This window comes from Cynocephalus volans, chromosome 14 (genome assembly GCF_027409185.1).
Source record: "Cynocephalus volans isolate mCynVol1 chromosome 14, mCynVol1.pri, whole genome shotgun sequence".
In the NCBI taxonomy this organism is placed as follows: domain Eukaryota; kingdom Metazoa; phylum Chordata; class Mammalia; order Dermoptera; family Cynocephalidae; genus Cynocephalus; species Cynocephalus volans.
This window is the reverse complement of record NC_084473.1, coordinates 69,833,869-69,855,070: the sequence shown is the minus strand read 5'-3', so window position 1 is coordinate 69,855,070 and position 21,202 is coordinate 69,833,869.

Sequence of the window (21,202 nt, the reverse complement as noted above, 5' to 3'; positions counted from 1 at the left end):
TCATTTCTCAGTGTTATCTCCCTTATCTTCATCCTGTTACTTTTGACTCCCTATGCTCTTCTGCCATTTCAGAGAAACAACACTCTTTGGTGTGTTTTCCCAGACCTACTACTGCTCTTAATTTCACTGATTATTTTGACAAAATTTAATAGCTGTACTTTTATAGACTTCATAAGGTAGATTTCCTTCTATAGGTCACTTCTGTTACTTAAGTTTTCCTCATATAATTAATCCCAAACTTCGGTCTTACACAAATTGGACCTTGACCCATACTTCAACAAAATGTTTCTCTGAGGTCATTACAACCCTATCAGAAAAACCCAGCCCTTCAGGAATAGAAACTAACATTGGGGCTATTCTTTCTACAGTACTCAGTTTGTTCTCTTCATAAACCTTCCAGCCTGCTGTGAAGAAACCTGTTTAAATCCATTCAAGAAATCTGCCTATCCTGAGGGGAAGAATGTTGGCTTGTTCCTGATGTGTTAAATGATATTTATACTCTCAATATAGTCTATATCCCACTAGAATACTATTTCTTTACATGAATATCAGGCTTACACCCTCCTACCACACACTAGCTTATCCTGTATATTGAAGTTCATTGTTACAGACCTTTATTGTTTAAAATTACCAACCCTGGATCATGTTTCTCTGAGAAGAATACCCAGAAACTGTTATTGAACCCAAGTCTGGCTGCCCACTGCCAAACAGAAACAAAAGACTTGAAAGTCAAATGTTGGTGGAAAGATAAGGAAGCTTTATTCAGAACCAGCAACCTGAAGGAGATGTTAATCTAACCCATCTCAAAGCCTCAGATTTACCAAAGGGTTTTTTTTTTTTTTTTTTTAATTTTCTTCTCAATTTATTTCCTTTTTTTTTTTTTTTTTTTTTTAATTTTATTTTGTCGATATACATTGTGGCTGATTGTTGCTCCCCATCACCAAAACCTCCCTCCCTTCTCCCTCCCCCCCTCCCCCCCAACAATGTCCTTTCTGTTTGCTTGTCATATCAACTTCAAATAATTGTGGTTGTTATATCTTCTTCCCCCCCCCCCCCGGTTTGTGTGTGTGTGTGTGTGTGAATTTATATATTAATTTTTAGCTCCCACCAATAAGTGAGAACATGTGGTATTTCTCTTTCTGTGCCTGACTTGTTTCACTTAATATAATTCTCTCAAGGTCCATCCATGTTGTTGCAAATGGCAGTATTTCATTCGTTTTTATAGCTGAGTAGTATTCCATTGTGTAGATGTACCACATTTTCCGTATCCACTCATCCGATGATGGGCATTTGGGCTGGTTCCAACTCTTGGCTATTGTAAAGAGGGCTGCGATGAACATTGGGAAACAGGTATACCTTCGACTTGATGATTTCCATTCTTCTGGGTATATTCCCAACAGTGGGATAGCTGGGTCGTATGGTAGATCTATCTGCAATTGTTTGAGGAACCTCCATACCATTTTCCATAGAGGCTGCACCATTTTGCAGTCCCACCAACAATGTATGAGAGTTCCTTTTTCTCCGCAGCCTCGCCAGCATTTATCGTTCATAGTCTTTTGGATTTTAGCCATCCTAACTGGGGTTAGATGGTATCTCAATGTGGTTTTGATTTGCATTTCCCGGATGCTGAGTGATGTTGAGCATTTTTTCATATGTCTGTTGGCCATTTGTATATCTTCCTTAGAGAAATGCCTACTTAGCTCTTTTGCCCATTTTTTAATTGGGTTGCTTGTTTTCTTCTTGTACAGTTGTTTGAGTTCCTTATATATTCTGGATATTAATCCTTTGTCAGATTACCAAAGGGTTTTTGAAGGAAGCAGGGAATGGCAAGAGGGGGACGTGTAAGGAGCCAGGTACAAATTCTTGCCAATTCTTGCCAAGGCTTCCTCTAGTTTCCGTTCTCGTCCTGGACATTATCTTAGAGTCCTTCAGGATTTTGATTTCTTGCTGGTGCCCATCTGTTCTTGGAACTTTGCAAGCGCCAAAGAAGAACTATTAGTTTTGTAAGGTACTGATTAACTTTCAACAGCCTTGTTTCTCTACTTAGCAAGCAAGGTAAGAAAGTTAGGGGATGGGAAGAAAGAGAAAAGAAAAAATCTGTCTTTTAAAATTTCCTACAGCCTAGGTTGTTTTAGGTCCCAACATGATTTCAGTACTGCTCACTCCAACAATGTCCCCACTGTCAATAGTTCCTTCCATTTCTATGGAACAAGCCAATTACTCATCTTACAGCATTGTGTTGAGTCAGGGTGAAGAAGAGGTTAATTTGGAATGGAACTTTTTGACATGGTGAAGGACATGCTTTCGGTATCCAGCTGGAGTGGCAGAGGGACCAAGGGTATTTGTTTATTCATTGTCTTAGCAGCTGATTAACAATATACAGCTTACTCAGAGTTAGCAAGCTATACATTAATTGGTACATCAACAACTTTAAGAACTTACATGAATTCTTTGTGAACAGGGTGTCCCATCCAAGTTATGAGGCCCCCCCTTCAAGGCTGTGAATGTTTGAGAACTGCTCGTGTGTCACCTCTCGCAGAGTGATGGAGACGCAAAAGATTACTCAGAGCCCATGTATTCAGAGCAATGAGAAGCCCGAAGGGACTGCACCAAGGGAAAACTCCTTCAAGAGAGGAGAGCCCAGGCACAGCCCTGAGTCAGTTTTTGCTTCAGTTTTTATTGTAAAGACAAGAAAGTTACAGAAGAAAAATAGGTGGTTAGTCAATCATAGTGAAAACATAAACTGGCTACATGACAATCTTCATTAAAGCAGGTGTAACTTAAAATAGTTCAAGCAATTTACCATCAAAAGGAGTCATAATACTAAGTTATGTGACATACAAAAAGAAACAATGAGATAATCACCAAAGTGCCTAATTCCCCAAGAAAGTCAAAGAAACAGTTTAGGGCAAGATGTGGAACGTCCCCCAAGCACTAACTAGCAGAATATCCTTGAAGATTTTAGCTTATGTACTTTCCCATCATTTAGGTTTAGCTGCCCAAGGGCAACTGCCACCAGAGCGATCACTTTTCACTGTGCTTCAATTCTCGTATCTACCTCAAAGGCTTTAGTCCTATGAAAGTTTTCTGGTCTTTCTTCATCTTAGCATTTCTATGTGTTTTCCTAAAGGGTTGGGCTTTGGTCCCCTAAACTAGAGGTTTTGGCCTCCTGAACTACAGGACTTTGGTCCTCTAAACTACAGGATTTGGCCTTCTAAGCTACTGGCTTTGGCCTAAACTAAGGACATTGGTCCTCTAAACTACAGGCTTTGGCCTAGACTAAGGACTTTGGTGCTCTAAACTACAGGCTTTGGCCTTCTACACTAAGGACTTTGGTCCTGCGAAATACATGTGTTTCATTTCTATCTCCTTAATAATTTCTTAGTCAATATCCTGCACATTTGTGCAGCCGAGTAAATACAAGCCATTAGCTCCCCCTTTTTGATCAAAACATTCCTTATTGCCTACTTTTCTTTGTATTGATCCTTCAGAGCTGGAAAGACTCATCCCAGGTGGACATGTCCTACATCATAGGGAAAGATGAAATAGCAGTTAGGCCAAATTAGGGCGACATGATGTGGGGTCAGGAAATTAGAAAAGATATGCTATTTTATAATCAATGTTTTCCAATTGTATCCTGTTATAAAAAGAGAGCAAATTTTTATTGAACTATGTAAATACCATATTGCCATAAAACTCAGTTTTCAAATTTTAAAGGAATCAAATAAGGAAAAAGACAAATGCTTCCATCTTTGTTCATAAATGTATATTTTATCAGATTGCTGTAAGTTATAGATAGCTTAAAAGAGGTTTCCTTAAACCTGGAAAACAAAACGTTTAAGTGAAGAAACAACAATGTTTAAAGTAAGAATCATAAAAGCATTATCTTTATTAGTTATTTAACCTTATGTAATTAATGTTTGCTTTGCTTGATCTTGATTAGCAGTTTTATAAACCCATCAGATTTCTTATTACAGTTCTGAAAAACTTTTACTTTGTCCATTGATCTTAAAGTTATATGAATGTGTTTAAGAGTACTTGTTATAGTCTTTTCCATGAATCTGGCTGCAGGTGCCTTTAGAGGAAAATCAAAACTGCAGATAACAGAGACTTCGAATAGTTATGGTTGAAATCTGATGAAGACTTGTTATAATCAATAGTTGACCAGGAAAGTCATGTTTGAGACTGTGAATGTTTGAGAACTGCCTGTGTATCACCTCTCGCAGAGTGATGGAGGTGCAAAAGATTACGCAGAGCCCATGTATTCAGAGCAATGAGAAGCCCGAAGGGACTGCACCAAGGGAAAACTCCTTCAAGAGAGGAGAGCCCAGGCACAGCCCCGAGTCAGTTGTATCGCATACAGCACCTTAAGAAAACAACCAAAATCTGATAACATATTAAATTTTAAGAATTTCATATAACTTTGTAACGTTTATATCAATAACATCTATAAATATAACTGCATTTGATCAAAACCGAATCACAAGTCACTGTGAAATAATAGTCATTTATTAAACCAAAGTAATAATCAGAAACTTAAAAAGCAATTCAGAAAGTTAAATGGGTGTAAAAACCTAACCCTTTTAAAGCTCAGTTTTTCCAAGTAATCAAAAAGCTAATACAGACAACATAGGAAATTATTTTGATAAAACACAAAATCTTTGTTTGTTAGGCTAATTACCCAAAAGGTAAAGAAAAACCTGCAGTGCAATCGTTTCTCCTTACTGGAAGCCTGTTTAGATAACTTGTAAATCAAATTTAATGAAAAAGTACATTGAATTTAATCAGACACAGGAAGAAATTGTCCAAGGCTATGAGAGTAACAATTCAAACATACAAAGAAAAATCCAAGAGTACAGAGTCAAATTATATTGGAAGGACAAAAATAGAAACTACAGTTTAAAAGATGGCTGTTCAAGAAACAGATTTAGAATTAAAAATCAAAACCTCTTGTAATTTTACGAAGAGCAGATCAATACTTCAAGAAAACCTTCTTCTAACATGGGGGATGGAGGGGATTTAGCTCTGTATCAGTGTCTTGTTAATATCAAAGTTCAATCTTTAGGAAGACTTAGAAATAATTCCCTTCTGATCGTAGCCAACTTAATCACACACAAGATTCTTTAATAAAATCACCCCTCACAAACCATAATTATGACTTAGACATTTCCATTGACATGCTTTAGATTTTCTGCTTTGTCCTATATCTACTTTTTCCTAAATAACCAGTCGTTTTGCTTTAGGACAAAAGTTCACTGTACAAGATTATTTCTCATATAAAATTATTCTCTTTCTCTCTCTCTTTTTTTTTTTCAAAAAAGATGACCAGTAAGGGGAACTTAACCCTTGACTTGGTGTTGTCAGCACCACGCTGACATTTCTAAAATTGAATATGCAATTGAAACAACCACAAAAAAAAAAAAAAAACCCTAAAACAAACAAACCAAAAAAAGAAGCACTCCACAAAAACAAAACAAAAAAAACACAAAAAACAAAAACCGGGTAGCAAGTCCGACTATTTCACTTGCCAGGTAGTACCAACAAATGGCTAAAAGCCCAAATGGTGAGGAAAGGGAGTTCCTGGAGTGGACACAGGAGAGACATGCCCATTATGGGACTCACTTCAAATGCCAAGACACAACATACACCATGTATCTGTGTTACACATTTGTAAACATACCTAAAGACATATACATACATACAAAGACCTTAAATCTTTTATTTTAGTCATAAGATAGTATCATAAACTCACCAGTTTATAAAAGACAGTTGAATACAAATTGTACTTCAGACGACATGGGGCTTGTTCTCATGGATAAACTTTATTTGCCCTGATGGATAATCTAATAAAGGCTGTTAGGTTATCCATCAGGACAAATAAAGCAGTTTTTCACAGCAGGCTGATTTTCAAAGAAAAGTCTTGTTACCTTTTTTTTCCCCTTCAGTTTCAAACAAGTTTAGGGTTAAATTTATTTAAAAGCCAAATCTTTAAGTGGCCTTGAATTTTAGTAACTAGTTTCTTTTCTTCTTTATCTTGGCTGAAATGCCATAAACAGTGAGTTTCTGTTTAACATCTGCAGGAAAGTCAGCAAAGTAGGCAGAGGTGAAAAATGGAAAGATAAAGAGCTTAAAAGCTCAGAATGTTCTATAAACAGTGCTTCTAAATAAGCTCTGTAGTCTGAAAATAGCTCATCCTTTCTTTGCCTGCAAGATTATATGTTAAACCAGACAATTTTCTGTAGAAAAGAAAAGGTTTTCAACAAATTTTCTTAGCTCCTTATTTTATGTGAAGGACTTTTTAAGTATTGAGACCATCTCAATGTGTTTTTTATTGTGCGCATAGATACACAAATTTTGTGCAGAGACTTAGCCAATTGTAACTTTCTGGATCATAGTTTCTGTTTCTCAAGCTTGGCAAGAGAAACTGAGGGGGAAAAAAACTTTTTCATCAGGCTTATTTCTATGACCAAAAGGTCCAAACTTACTTACTCAAACCCAAACAGATGGAGCGCTCCCAAACAAATGAACAAACCCTTTGAGGAGAAAGCTGGTTATTAGTCCTTGAGTCACTTCTTTTTTTTTTTTTTAAAGGTGACTGGTAAGGGGATCTTAACCCTTGACTTGGTGTTGTCAGCACCACACTCTCCCAAGTGAGCCAACTGGCCATCCCTCTATAGGCATCCAAACCCATGGCCTAGGTGTTATCAGCACCACACTCTTCCAAGTAAGCCATTGGCCAGCCCTCCTTGAGTCATTTCTCACACCCCAAATGGTACCTTTAACAAACGTGTGGAAATAAGACACCTGGCATGCACGCCAGTGTGACTTACCAGCTTGGAGCCCATCAACTCCTTAACGCTGCTTTCCTCACCAACCAAAAGGCGAGAATTGGTGGTCAATACTGCCACTAGATAATCAAGGAGCCTTCCCTGGAACAAATAGATTCTGGCAGCTGCTGGGAAAGTCCCCAAAATTCTAGCTGTAGGGCTGGCCTACCATAAGCAGTTGGCACCTACAGGTAGACCCAGCCTTGATCCAACAGCGTGAATGAGTAAGCCCTGATGCATTGTCATGGCCAATTGCTCCATTCATTGGAAGGAGGATGTATTAGTTTGTTTCTGTTGCTTATAACAAAATACACAGAACTGGGTATTTTATAAAGAAAATGAAATGTATTGCTTACAGTTTCAGAGGCTAGAAAGTCCAAAGTCCAGGGAACACACCTCATGAGTTTTCTCTGGTGGTAGCTTTATAGCAATGCAGGGGTCTCACATGGCAGAAGATGGGGGAGCAGTAAGAGGGAGAGACCAATCTCCTCATTCACTCTCCTTTTAAAGACCTCAGAACCATGCCCTTCACCACCATTATTAATCCATTCACTATGGCATGGTCCTACAATCTAGTCACCTCTCCAAGGACCCATCTTTCAATTACCATAATAAGATTTCCCACCCTCAACAGTTACAGTGGGGATTAAGCCTCAATGAGGTTGGGGGACGTCCAATTTACACTAGTGGGGCTAGGCCACCCAGGGCATTCAGCTGAAGGAGATGTTAGGCTAACCCATCTCCTTCAGGTTACTGGTCCTAAATAAAGCTGCCTTCTCTTTTCACCAACATTTGACTTTCGAGTCTTTTGTTTTTATTTGGCAGAGGGCAGCTGGACTTGGGTTCAGTAACAAAACCAACAAAATGAGGCAAGTACAGAGAGTCACAGACTACTTGGGAGAACTCCCAGGAAGGATAACTCACAACTCGCCCTTCATGTGTACTCTGTGAATAAAATTCCCTTAACAAAAACAATACAACTCAAAAATGTGGTCCAAAACTTGTCTCTGACTTTAACAGTCCTCATAAATGACACAACATTTGCTATAGAAGCTCAACAAACCAGTTAAATTTGAATTCATTAGCCAGAGTTTTCGTAGACAATCATTTCCTCTTAGCTAGCCAAGGGACAGTTTGTGTTTAACAACACTTACTGCTGCACCTACTTACTATAAGGCCAGTAGAGTGTGACAGTCTAAAAAGAGAAAAGCCACCTGGCTCTCTAAAACAGACCCATCTGGATTCTGGGGCATGTTTTCATTGCCAGGATTTTATAATCTGAGCCCCTGGTTTCAAGACTTATTACAAAGATGGATAATCATTTTGTTTCTGGTAATTGCTTTTTTTGCCCTTGGTCAATGAATTCTGTTCAGACTCCTTCATGTTTCTGCACTGCCATTGTCATGTATGGTTTAACAACTCATCCTACAACAGGAGGAGGGATTAACCCTTCCCCAACTATACTACAGACTGCATTCTCCAGATCAGCATAAACTCAGCAAAAGTGAAAATCTGAATATCATAGATTAATGTCCTGTGGCCTGCCTTTGTCCTCCCTTGACCAAACAGAGGAGGGAGGGGATAGAGAAAATAAATGTATGGCATCCAGGAACTGGTCTGACACTAATAACTAAGTCTTTGTATTGTTAGAAGCTGGTCTCACATTCACAGCTGTGCCGTGATATTCTCCCACTGAGCATAAACAATCTCACAGAACACCAGCATTGTATAATGTCATCTGTGACTGATGAAGCAAGAAAAAAAAGACCACTCCTAATACTATACTAATAACTCCTAATAGCATCCTCTTACAGAAATATCTCATGATCCCCATGTATGTGTTGTCTAAGCACAGACAAAAACAGTGTTACTGTGCAAACCACAAACATACCAACACCCCCCTCTTCCAATGACTTTGAGTGACTGCTGCTGCTTTTTCCCATTATAGCTCTAGCATCACTGTATTCTCCCATTCTTCTAGATAAGATTCATTAAGATGCCTTATCATAGAATTACCCCCCTCATCTTGAAAGCATTCAATTCACAGCAACGTCCTGCTTCTTTAAACCTTCCCTCAAAATCACCTAACACAAGCCCAAATCCTATAACTCCTAATAGCATCCTCCTATGGAGATACCTCATGATCCCCTGTGTGTGTGTTCTCCCTTGTTGCAACAAATATTAAACCCAACTTTGTGTTCCTGGTGATCTTTGGCTGGACAGCATTGACACATTAAGCTGCAGGAAGCAACTATGCAAGTTCTATGCCAGTTTTAAACTTACTATGAGTGGAGCACATTCCCAGTTACCAGAATTCTGTTTTCTTCTTTGAAGAACAGTATCTCCTGATAAAAGCTTTATTGGGTGCTTTCTAGGATCCAGTAACTGTGCTAGGAAGTAGGAATGCCACCTCCTGGCACCAATCCTTCAATGGTAAACCAAGAGCCCCTGTTGATGTGTCCTTCTAGTAGTAGCAGCAGCAGCAGGTATTGAGATAGTACTGCCAAAAGAGATAGAACAGGAGCTGAGGGTTCTCACTCCCTGAGAGCACAGAGCAACCTGACCACACACACCTTGTCATTCAGGCTCTTCCTATTCCCTGTGTTCTCCATAGTGTTTCCCTGCTGTTATCCCTTATGTGAATTCATCTTTTCACCGAAATTGAAATTCAGGCTCTCCTGTTTCTCTGGCAAAGAAGCAGCTAGGTAAGGTACACTCAATGCAGGGACAGAGAGCTTTAGTCACCAGAAGAGAGTGGTGGTTCTGAGTTCTGTGTGCCTTCTTATTCCTTGACTCCATCTTCCATCACAGCCACCTTAGACATATGTTTCAGATCTTATAGGAGAAAGATATGGTAGAGAGAAGTTTTGGAGACATCAGAACCCTCCCCTGCAACACACACACAATTTTACCACCCACAACACACTGTACTGATCACAGCTCTGACTCAAGAGTGCTATGCAAATGTTGTGTATACATAAATATATACATATATAGATAGAGAAAAAGTTTACCTTGCATACTGCCTAAAATTATGGCAAGGGTCCTAGCTAAAAGCGTTAAGCATAAATTAGGGATTGATGTGCTCAGAAGGAAAAATTACCATTATCTGTAAGAGCTGTCAAGGCAGAGGCCCAGAGGATGGGAAAGGATAGGAAGAGACCCATAGGGAGGATGGAACCTACCCATACACTTTGAACAGAGGGTCATATACCCTCTGGGACTCATGGTCCAGGTTGACTGTACCCAAGTGAGCGTATAAAATGCTAAAAACTTCGAGTCAGACAACCCAAAATGGAGCAGATTCTCACTGCCCCATGTCTAACATGCCCACAGGCCCAAGAGGCTGCTCAGCCCAGACCTGCCCCACTCATGATGCAGCCCTTTCTTCATCTAGGAGCCAAGAGACAATGAAAGAAGGAGCAAGAGCATTACACCCGCCCTTCCCCCTGCCAATATCCATTGTTATTGCTGCCACCTGTTCCCTTTTCCTCCTCCTCTTCTTCCTCCTCCTCTTTCTTCTTCTCCCTCTTTGTTTCTGGATAAACAGAGGTGATACAAGCGAAAAACGGTCCATTATAGAGGAAAAAAATCTTTTTTCCCCCGCCCTCCCCCACCCAAGTCCCCTCCCCTCTCGCCCTCGAGTAAAGAAATCTTAACTGAAGTTTTGGAGGTCCACCATAAGGCAAAGGGCAGATTTTGGGAAAAAGTGAAAAAACTGGTTCCTTAAAACCATAAGACATTGGAGCACATGTAGACTACTGCAGGGTCTTTGCACTTCCTGGTCCCCCAGATGTCCCCATTGCTTACTCTTTTACTCCATTAAGGTTTCTGATCACATGTCAGAGGTCTTCTCTGATTGCCCAGTCTAAGATTTAAAATGGCATGCCTACCCCCATAGCCTCTATTATTCTCCAACCCAATACTCTGCTTTATTATTGTCTATACACCTATCATTAGCTCACATTGTGTACAGTTACTTGTTTATTTTCTGTCTCCACCCACTGGAACATAAGCTTCATGAAAGCAGGGAACTTTTATTTTTCACAAATTTAGCTCTAATGCCTGGAATTATGCCTGCCTTATAGTTGTACTCAATATTTGTCCAATGAACGAATAAATGCCACTTTGGTTTTTATTTTTTCTTTTTAAAATAAATGCTATTTTGGCACTCCTCTCACAAAAATATTTACGGGAAAAAGGAGGCATTGTCCTTCCCCATTTTATCATAGGTGTCCAGAAAATCAGGGCACCTTGAGGGCTCCAATACTTCGGTGACAGTGGTGATGCCCAGAGATGCCTGAGGCAGCTTGGAGGTCCATAGAAGACCATAGGGCCTATCAGGCAAAAGCAAAAGCAACTGTAGAGTCCAGTGAAGGAATTAGTGCTCAAGAGATGAAACTACCCAGGAGAAACTGCGGCCAGGCACAGCTGAGGCCAATGTGCCTTTGGGAAAGGCTGTCCATTGCTGGAATGGTAACAGTGCCCAGCACCCATCACATGACAGCTGGCTGGGCTGCTTGGGGGCATTGTGTATGACAGACTGTGTAAAGGACTGAAAGTTTGTGTCCCCCCAAAATTCATATGTTGAAGCCCTAACTTCCAGTGTGATGGTATTCGCAGGTGGGGCTTTTGGGAGATAATTAGATCTAAAAGAGGTCATGAGGGTAGAATCCCAATGATGGGATTAGTGCCCTCATAAGAAGAGTAAGAGAGAAAGATCACTCTTTCTCCACCATGTAAGAGCACAGCAAGAGGGCAGCTAGCTGCAAGTTAGAAAGAGGGCCCTCACCAGACAGCACATCTGCTGGCACCTTGATCTTGGACTTCCCAGCCTCCAGAGCTATGAGAAATAAATAAATATTGTTTAAGCCACCCAGTCTAAGGTATATTGTTACCGCAGCCTGTGCTGACTAAGATAAACTGACGACTCTCAGAAATACTCAGAGGCAGGGCTGAAGTTCATGTGTTATGCACAGATACCCTTGTTCTAGTTGTTAAAATATTGAGATACTTCCATATTCATACGTAACTAGTCAGTGCCCCAAGGACCTTCCTACCCCCCTGTTACTGTCTGCTACCCAGACCTCATTAGGATCATGCATGGTACAGCTTGAGCCTCTGTTTTGATTGGTCCATGCCCTTGCCATCACAAGTGTTAAACATTTTTAATATTACCACCACCTGGGGGCAAAGGAGACATGAGGCCCTATTTTTAAGAAGGACCAGAGCCAATGAATTGGGAGATTACCATTACCATAGACTTAATTGAAAACAGAGGCTGATGATGTTTTTAATTTGTAAAAACATTATGAAACTCCAGCTTGCTGGAACTGTGCTAAGGGCAACCCAGGGAAAGAGTCTCTGACACCACTTGAGCCAGAACATTCAAAGCACATCAACCAACATGGCAGTGATGAGACTCATCAAACTGAGCTTATTGCCTGTGAAAGATGAAACTCAGGGGGCCACTGGGAACTACAGGGTCAGCTGGCTCTCCCCTACCAAAAGATTCTACTTTCAGACCCACCCCCTGAAGGTTCAGGTTTTTATTTTAAAATGGAAAAGAATGTACAGAGACATATTACTTCAAAAGATCAGGTTACAACACAGCTGATCAGGTTAGATCTCTCTGCAACTACCATCCAGACCTGAGGTTACACCTTGTCCCTTTGGCAGCTCTGAGTCTGCCCCGACTCTCCAATGGCATTTACTTGTGGAAATAAACAAAGACCAATCAAATGAGAACAAGCAAAGGTGATATTCAGACCTTGCTATAGCAAGGGAATCAGCCACTGTCACTTGTGTTTTGGCAGATACTCAAAGGCAGGCAGAGGAATGAGAAAGCTTTATAGTGGAAAATGGAAGGCTTCAGGTGTGCTCTGATTGGAAGCTATTGGCGTGGAAAAGCAGTAGAAAGAAGGCATCCTATGTGATTGGTTAAGAGTGCTATTTGGCTTTCTCTGGTTGGTCCTAAGTTGGAAGCAAAGACAAAAATTAAGGAAGCTGTCAGTTATTAACTAAGTCCTGGCCATTTGGGGCCGATTGTTACAAAGGTTATTCTTTGGCCTCCTAGGTTATTACTAGAGATAGCAAATCTGGCTTCCTTCAAGTCTGACAGCAGGTTGGCTTTCTGGGCTAGTTATTATAGATAATGGGTTAATTTCTTCAGCAGATTGCTGCAGGTTGTGGGTCAGGGTTCTATTTTTACGTATAGTTTTGCCATTATCCGTTTGTATATTCAGTCTCTCATACTCAACAAATATTTATTGAGCAGCTACTAAATGCCAGTCACTTAGCCAGATGCTAGAGAAATGGATTAAATGACACCTTCCTTTCTTTCAAGATTTACAATCTCATGGGAAGCACAGGCAGACCTCCTCCTTAGAAATCAGCGTACAGGTCTGCTTGCATTGAATTCCTAGAATATCTCTCTGGAGGCAACAACCATGGGAATATTTTTCATAAAGTCAGTAATAAAATTATTTTCTTAGTCTGTTCGGGCTTCTATAACAAAATGCCATTGACTGGATGGCTTATAAACAACAGAAACTTATTTCTCACAGTATTTTTGGAGGCTAGAAAATCCAAGATCAAGGCATTGGTAGATTCAGTGTCTGGCAAGAAAGAGCCTGTTTTCTCATAGTGGCTATCTTCTCACTCTAACCTCACATGGCGGAAAAAGCAAGGGTGCTCTCTTGGACCTCTTTTATAAAGGCATCAATCACCTTCCAAAGGCCTCATCTCCTAATGCCATCACCTTGGGGTTAGGATTTTAACATATGAGTTTGGGGGAGACACAAACATTCAGACCATAGCAATTATGAATTAAGGAATTTTAGTAATCCCTATAATAGAACCACCTTATGCCTGGTAATTAAAATGTCATTTTAATTGGTGCTGTTCTCTACAGTGTGTGAACCAAGACTGGAATTGGCAGAGCCATTATTCTCATTTAATTAATTGTTGACCTGAGGCTCCGGCTGTGATTGTGTACAATGACTTTATTCAAAGATAACTCTTTACCAAGGTATAAAGTTAGGTATAAGTGAGGAAGTAGTAATTAGATCAGCTGGTGGTAGGCTAGCCCAATGTTTACAGCTGAAAATGTTTAAGACTGTCCAGCAGCTCCCACATTCCATGTGAACAGTCTGAAGACCAAGCTGATATCTCCTGAGGCTGAGCCTTCCAGAAAGTCAACTGGAATCATCCTTCAACCACATCATCCTTTAAACAAGGGGCTATATTCCTGAGTTACACCCATATGTCCCTATATCTTTTAACCCATCCTCCTTAGAAACCAAAGCACACAGTGATAGGGAAGGTTCTCGCTTTCAGTAGAGAAACATAGATCAGTAAGGAAGTTGTGACAGTATCTCAGATGATGAATGACAGGATGCAGATAATGGCATGGACAAGGAAAACACAAACTGAAAAGGAACTGCCAGAGAGGTAGGAAGAGAATACAAAGAGTGGTATTACAGAATATGGGAGATCAGAGAGTTTCAAGGCAGGAAAGTCCAACAGCATCAAATGCAGCAGAAAGATAAAATAAGGACTGAAAAGTGTCTATTGGATTTGGCATTAAGAAGTTATTGGTATCTTGCATGAGAAATTATTTTGGTGGAAGAGTGAGAACAAACTCCAGATGCTACAGCTGAGAAGTGATGGGGAGGCAGGAAGGGGAGGCACTGAGCAGTGAAGGGAGGAGTTTGGACGTGAAAGGAAAGGAGAATGATGAGGTAGTAGGAGGACAGGAAAGGAACCACGGGAGGTTTGTCTAGTGTGGTGTTTTTTAATATGGAAGAGACTTGAGTATATTAGTATGCTGAGGAGATAGACCCTAAGGAAGAAAAGAGATTGAAGCTAGAAAACAAAAGGAGGAGAATTGATAAAAGCCAAGAAGATGATGGATGATTCAGGAAGGATTACCTTCAGACAGATGTGGCTTTCTCATACAGCAGGAGAAAGATAGGTGCCAAAGAAAATCCTTTACTCAGGCAAGTAGGGCAAGAAGTTGATTGAATTCATGTTTCCTGGTTTCTATTCATGTTTATCAGAGTGTGGTCAACAGATTTCCTTCATCAGAATTACCTGAGTTGTATACTTTATGAAGAATCCCGTATTTTATGAAGAATCACTCAGAGGATAAGACTCAGGAAGTCTGGGGGCAGGGCTCAGGAATCTGATCTTTAAAGTAGCACATATCCCAGCTCCAAGTGAGACTGATGTACAGCAATGGTTGAGAACCACTTTTTTATTCTCTGTGATATATCAAGAACGGTCAGATGCTGAGAATGAAGGGCAGGGTGGTGTATGGCTGCCAGACAGAGGAGGTATGAAAAAGCTGGTGGATCAATGAGGACATGCCTGAGAGAGTCACGTCCATCACTCAGTAGCACACTAATCCAGATGGGTGTGTGAATCCCTATTCTTTAACCTGCCAAATATATCTCAACTATGCCCTCATTTTTCTTTCTCCATTGCTGTCTCCTAGTCCAGACCACAGCATCTCACCTGGACCACTGCCGGTCTCCTCACTGGTCACCTGCCTTCCATTCTTGCCCTTACAATTCATTCTCTCAGTGGCCTCAGTGAGCTCTCAGAATATATATGGATTCATCTTTTGCTGTTACTTAAATATCCTCCAATGCTCCCTGTTATGTTCAGAATAAAATCTAAATTCCTTACCATACCCCGGGTGCTTGGCCCTTTCAGCCTAATTCAGCACTTCTCTCCCCATTGCTCCTTAACCCTAGTCTCACTGGCTTCCTTTTGGTTTTTCAAAACCATGACCTTCCTCGCCTCAGGCCTTTGCACTTAGTCTCTCAGATTTGAACATTTTTCTTACAGCTGTTTTCTTGGCTCATAATTCAGATGTCAGCTTAACATATCTGAAGTAAGCTGCCCCCAGGTACACATCATGACAGTTTTTTCATAGCACATTAGACACTCTGAATCCATTCTATTTATTTTCTTACTTGAGTCTTATCTGTTTCTTTCCACTAGAACATGAGCTAAAAGAGGGCAGTGTCTCTGTCATTCTTTTTCATCAATTTATGCTTAATGGCTAGCATATTATAGAAATTCAGATAATATGTGTTATTTGGTGTGTGTGTGCGTGTGTGTGTTGTGTGTTTTTGGTTTTTGTGGGGTTTTTTGGCAACTGGCCAGTCTGGGGATCTGAACCCTTGACCTTGTTATTGTAACACTGTGCTCTAACTGACCTATCCAACCAGCCCAGAAAATATGTACTAAATAAATGAAGAAAGTTTGCAGAAGTGGTGAAAGTAGCCAAAGGATTGATCCAAGACGGACTGCAGAACAAGTGAAATAGAAGAACCAAGAACAAGAGAGGAGTTAAAGTGATTTAATAGGGGTCTGGAGTAGATATTTGTCATAGTTTTGGCCACCTAAACTCCAAATGTTCTTCTTATTTCCCACTGTATAGCACTGGTATGATACAGCTCCTCTCCCTGTCCACTACCGAAAGGTCATCCCTCTACCTGCCACCTAGCAGCCAGGACATCTGTGAAGGGTGAAGCAGGAATATTTCAGAACCTTGCTACTCAAAGCATAATCTGGGGACCAGTAGCATTGGCATTGCCTGGGAGCTTTAGAAATGCAGACTCTTGGGGCCCACCTAGACGTACTGAATCTGCATTTTAACAAGATCTACCGTTGATTCATAGGCACATTAAAGTTTGAAAAGCACTAGCTTAGAGCATTCACAGTGGTGCAGTTGAGAGTCCAGTGGTAGCAACAGCCAAAGGAGCAAGCAGGGATATCTTCACCAACTGGTTCTTATGGCATGACCTTAGTCATGGGTTCTGTTCTCCAGCTTTCTTTGATTCTTGCCTTTCTTCATCAGCTACTCACACTTAATGCTGTGTAACAGACAACCACAGAATCCCAGTGACCAATAATAAAAAGCATTGTTTCTTGCTCAAACACCAGCCAGTTGCCTGGGGATATCTGTTTCAGGCTGCAATGCACAAGCTGACTGGCATGACTTTATTCCACAAGTCTTTCATTCTTCTGGGACCAGATAACGTTCTTTCCATGACAGACGTTGGAAGCTCTCAGTGGTGAGTAGAAACACAAATGCCTCTTAAGGCCACAGCCACACTGGAGATTGGCCAAAGAAAATCACACAGGAAAATTCAACATAGTATTTCTCCCATGGCAGTTGATGAAGAAAAGGGAATAAATATTTACTGAATGATTAACTTAATATATACCACCCCTTTCCCAAGCCTGTTTTCCAGATTTCCCACTGGTTCTGGGAGCCCCACAATATGCTTCCAGGAGGTTCCTTTTCTGCTAAAGTTAGCAAGAGTCAGTCTCTGTTGCTTAAAACCGAACACTGATCCACAGGAGGAAGTCTAGGCCAAATGAGGAAGGAGGTGGAGCCCAGGGATGCAGCTGTCAGACTTAAAGAAGAAGCACTTGAAGACTAGCATGCACAAGATGGCTCTAAAGGTATAAAGGGGTGGCATAAAGAGATGAATGGAGAGACAGGAGGTTTTGATCAGAGACTAAACTATTGGAGTTTAAAAGGCCCAAGGTATGGTTATAGAAGTTTAAATGGTACAAGATGTGGCTACAAGAACGAGTTCCTAAAATAGGCCTTCCATGTGGTTATTAAAAATCTCTAGGATGGTATATTAGTCAGAGTTCTCCAGAGTCACAGAACCAGTAGGATAAGTATATAGATATATGAGAGAGAATTTATTAGAAGAATAGACTCACGTGATTATGGAGGCTGAGAAATCCCCCTACAGACCATCTGCAAGTTGGAGACCTTGGGATGCTGGTAGCACAGCTCAGGCCAAGTCTGAAGGCCTAAAAACCAGGGAAGCTGATGGTGTAACTTTCAGTCCAAGGCCAAAGGCCTGAGAAACAGAGGGGATGGTGGGGGTAGGGAGGTGGTAGCTGGTCTAAGTCCTGGAGTCTGAAGGCTGGGAAGCCTGGAGTTCTGGTTTCTACTGACAGACGAGGAAGAGCAGATAGATAGACACAGTTGCCTTTCCTCTGTTTTTGTTCTCTCTGGGCCCCTGGCTGATTGGGTGGTGCATGCCCACGTTGAGAGCAGATCTCCACCCAGTCCACTCAGACTCACATGCTAATCTCCTCTGGAAACATCCTCACAGACATACCCCCAAATAATGCTTTACCAGGTTTCTAGGAATTCCTTAATCCAGTCAAATCGACACCTAAAATTAACCATCACAGATGGGAACAGAATCTGGATTAGAGAGAAAGAGAGTAATATGCCACATTCCCTCTGCAAACTATACGGATAAGTGACAAACAGGGACATATGGATATCAAAGGGATAGGAGGGAAGAGAAGACTAAGGTTTTTTGAGTGCCAGGCACTATGATGAGTATTTTACAATAATTGCCTCCTCTAATCTTCACAACAATTCATCAACACATTTTACAGATGAGGAAACCAAGGCTCAGAAAAATAATATGTCCAATATAACCCAGACGGCAAGAGAGGATACAGTAAGGATTCAAGTCCAGTCTGTCTGACTACTAGTCTATGCTCCTTCTCATTGAAGCATACAGTGTAGAAGCTTCCACTGGGGAAGTAGGAGCAGGCACAACTGAAGTCCTCGTCCTTTTGTAAGTGGAACATGGGAAATTGTCAACCTACCCTGCAGAGGCTTCAAGGACAGCCATGTCCTCAGGAGCAAGATAGGTGTCAGTTAAGGGTGGGATGAGTTGAGAGGCTACAAGGGCAGGGAAGTTTGTGTACAATTGCAGGGCAGGTTTGGAGGAAGGAGGTTGGCAGTTGAGGATGAGCCATAGAGGAAAACTTGCAGAAATGGGGAGATGAACACACTGCACCAAGAGGAAATGAGAGAAGCTTACATTTTGGGATTGTGGCTGAGGATGAAGAAGCTTAGAGATGCGGAACTGGCTTTCATCATAGAGCATTCCCTATAAGAGAGCAAGAATGACCCAGTTAAGTCATTAATCAGAGCATTTCATGTTTCTATTCAAAGCCCTGCAAGGGCTTTCAACTGCACTTGGAATAAAATACAAAGTCCTAACCATGGCCTATAAGAGCTTACTTGATCTGGCTCCCACTTGGATACCTCCAGGTCTAAACTCCTACCCATCCCTCTTGCTCACCCCACTCCAGCCATGCTGGCCTCTTCACTGTTCCTCAACATACAAAGCACACTTCCACCTCAGGGCCCTTGAACTTGCTGTTCTCACTGTCTGGAACATACTTCTACAGAGTCTCCACTCACTCTCTCAGAGGGCATCCTCTGATAACCCAATACACCCACGCCCTCATGTTTTTTTTTCTTCTTAGCATTTATCACCACTCAACATTTATTTAGTTGTTTATTGTCTGTCTCCCTTCCCACCAGTAGAATGCAAGCACCATTCTAGAAAGAAGTGATTGTGTCTGTTTTGTGCACTACAGTATACCACATGTGTAGTGCCTAAAACAGTCTCTGGCGTATAAGGAGGTGCTTGGTCAACACTGCTGAACAAATGAATGGAGACAAAATTGAATTGGCTTGTCAAAAATTTCCAACAAGAATATTGGAATAAATTTGGTTTCATTGGAGCTGATATAGATGTCTACCTACTGGAGAACTTTTCCTCTCCCAGCTGGCTCCTGGGGGCATTAGGTGGGCAGAAAGTAAAGTGCATCTCCAGGTGCTTGAGTGGGTGGAGGGGAAGCTGATTATAACCTCCAGTTGACTCCTGGTGACAAATTCTCCCTTAGGATGAGTCTTTTACGCTGATGGCTAAGTTAATACATTAATAACTTCATTTTTATAATGCTTTTATAATCAGAAAATGTTATAAAAGTCAATATATGGCATATGTAGAGAGATTTTGTTTTATATCTGTACGTATATGTGTGCATAGATAGATAGGCAGATAAATAGATATAATAAATTTAGTATATGATAAACCAGTGACGACAACATGGAATATGCAATGTGTTTCTATTCCTGTGAGTACAAAATTACTGTCTTGTCCATGATGTAAGGGAATCCTATGTTCTAGACTCACTGGTCCCCTTGAGGGTTGCTCCCATGCGACTGGTTCACAGCTGGATGCTGTTGTCAGCAATTGGGTATTTAACAGAGGCGGTCGCCAGGCCATAGTGAAGGGAACTTCATATTTTTGAATTCATATATAGTATACATCCCTGCCACGTGGACCACTTTGTTAAGGTGCCCACTTGAGCAAGCTCTGAAGAGTATTCTAGGCATCAGTTCCCTAGAACTTTGCCGTTTCTCCACTGGGTTCTGTGAGCTATTAGTTTCCTCTCCCCATATATAAATTGGAGTCTCACTGCCTTTTGCCTTATCTTGGCCCAATGATCAATTCCAAATATCCCATATTTCTTTAAGGGCCTTTTGCTTGGAACCCAGCCTCAGGTACCAATTTCTGTTTCAATTAGAGTTCTTCAGTTATAAGCAATAGAAACGACTCCTCTGGTCAACTTAATTTTAAAAGAAATTTATTGGAAAGATGTAGTCTAGTTCATAAACCACATGAATCAGAAGAACTACCTAATCAATTCACAGAATTGTGAAAGGTAATAAGTTGTTGTTTTAAGACGTTAAATTTTGAAGTGGCTTGTTATACAGGATCAGAAAACCAAAACATCTGCCTTAAATAAAATAGAAGGAAGATACAAGGCAAATTAAAATGTATACCTCAAAATAGATATTTAATTACATGTAAGTAATTACATATGCATACGCATCATGTGAGGAACAATAAGATGGTCACTAGAGTCCCTATTTCTGCAACTGGGCACAAGTTACAAAACATTACTGCAATACTATAATGTATACTTCGTGGTCACTTTCTCTCAGCCTGCATCTCAGCTAGTTGGGTTTTTTTACCCATTGGGCAACCCAAACCTCCATTTCTTTCTTTTTTTTAAAAAGATGACTGATAAGGGAATCTTAACCTTGACTTGGTGTTGTCAGCACCACGCTCTCCCAAGTGAGTTAACCAGCCATCCCTATATAGGGATCCAAACACTTGGCCTTGGTGTTGTCAGCACCGCACTCTCCCAAGTGAGCCAAGGGCCAGCCCCAAATGTCCATTTCTGAGGGGTCCTATCTATATGGGGTTGCTGTAGTCTTCCATTAAATTTTGTTACTGGATATACCATTCTTAGGAAGTGTTCCAGAGGGTCACCAGGATCACCTGTGTTCCAGATATATTCTTCCCTCACTCAATTTTGTAGCACTATTCCTAGTTCCCTTTGATAATCAGGATCAATTACCTCAGCCATATGGTAACCCCTCTTTGGCCTGTTAATCTAGGTGCATGAGGATTACAAAATTATCCGTTGAAACTTCCAGTTAGTGAAACCCT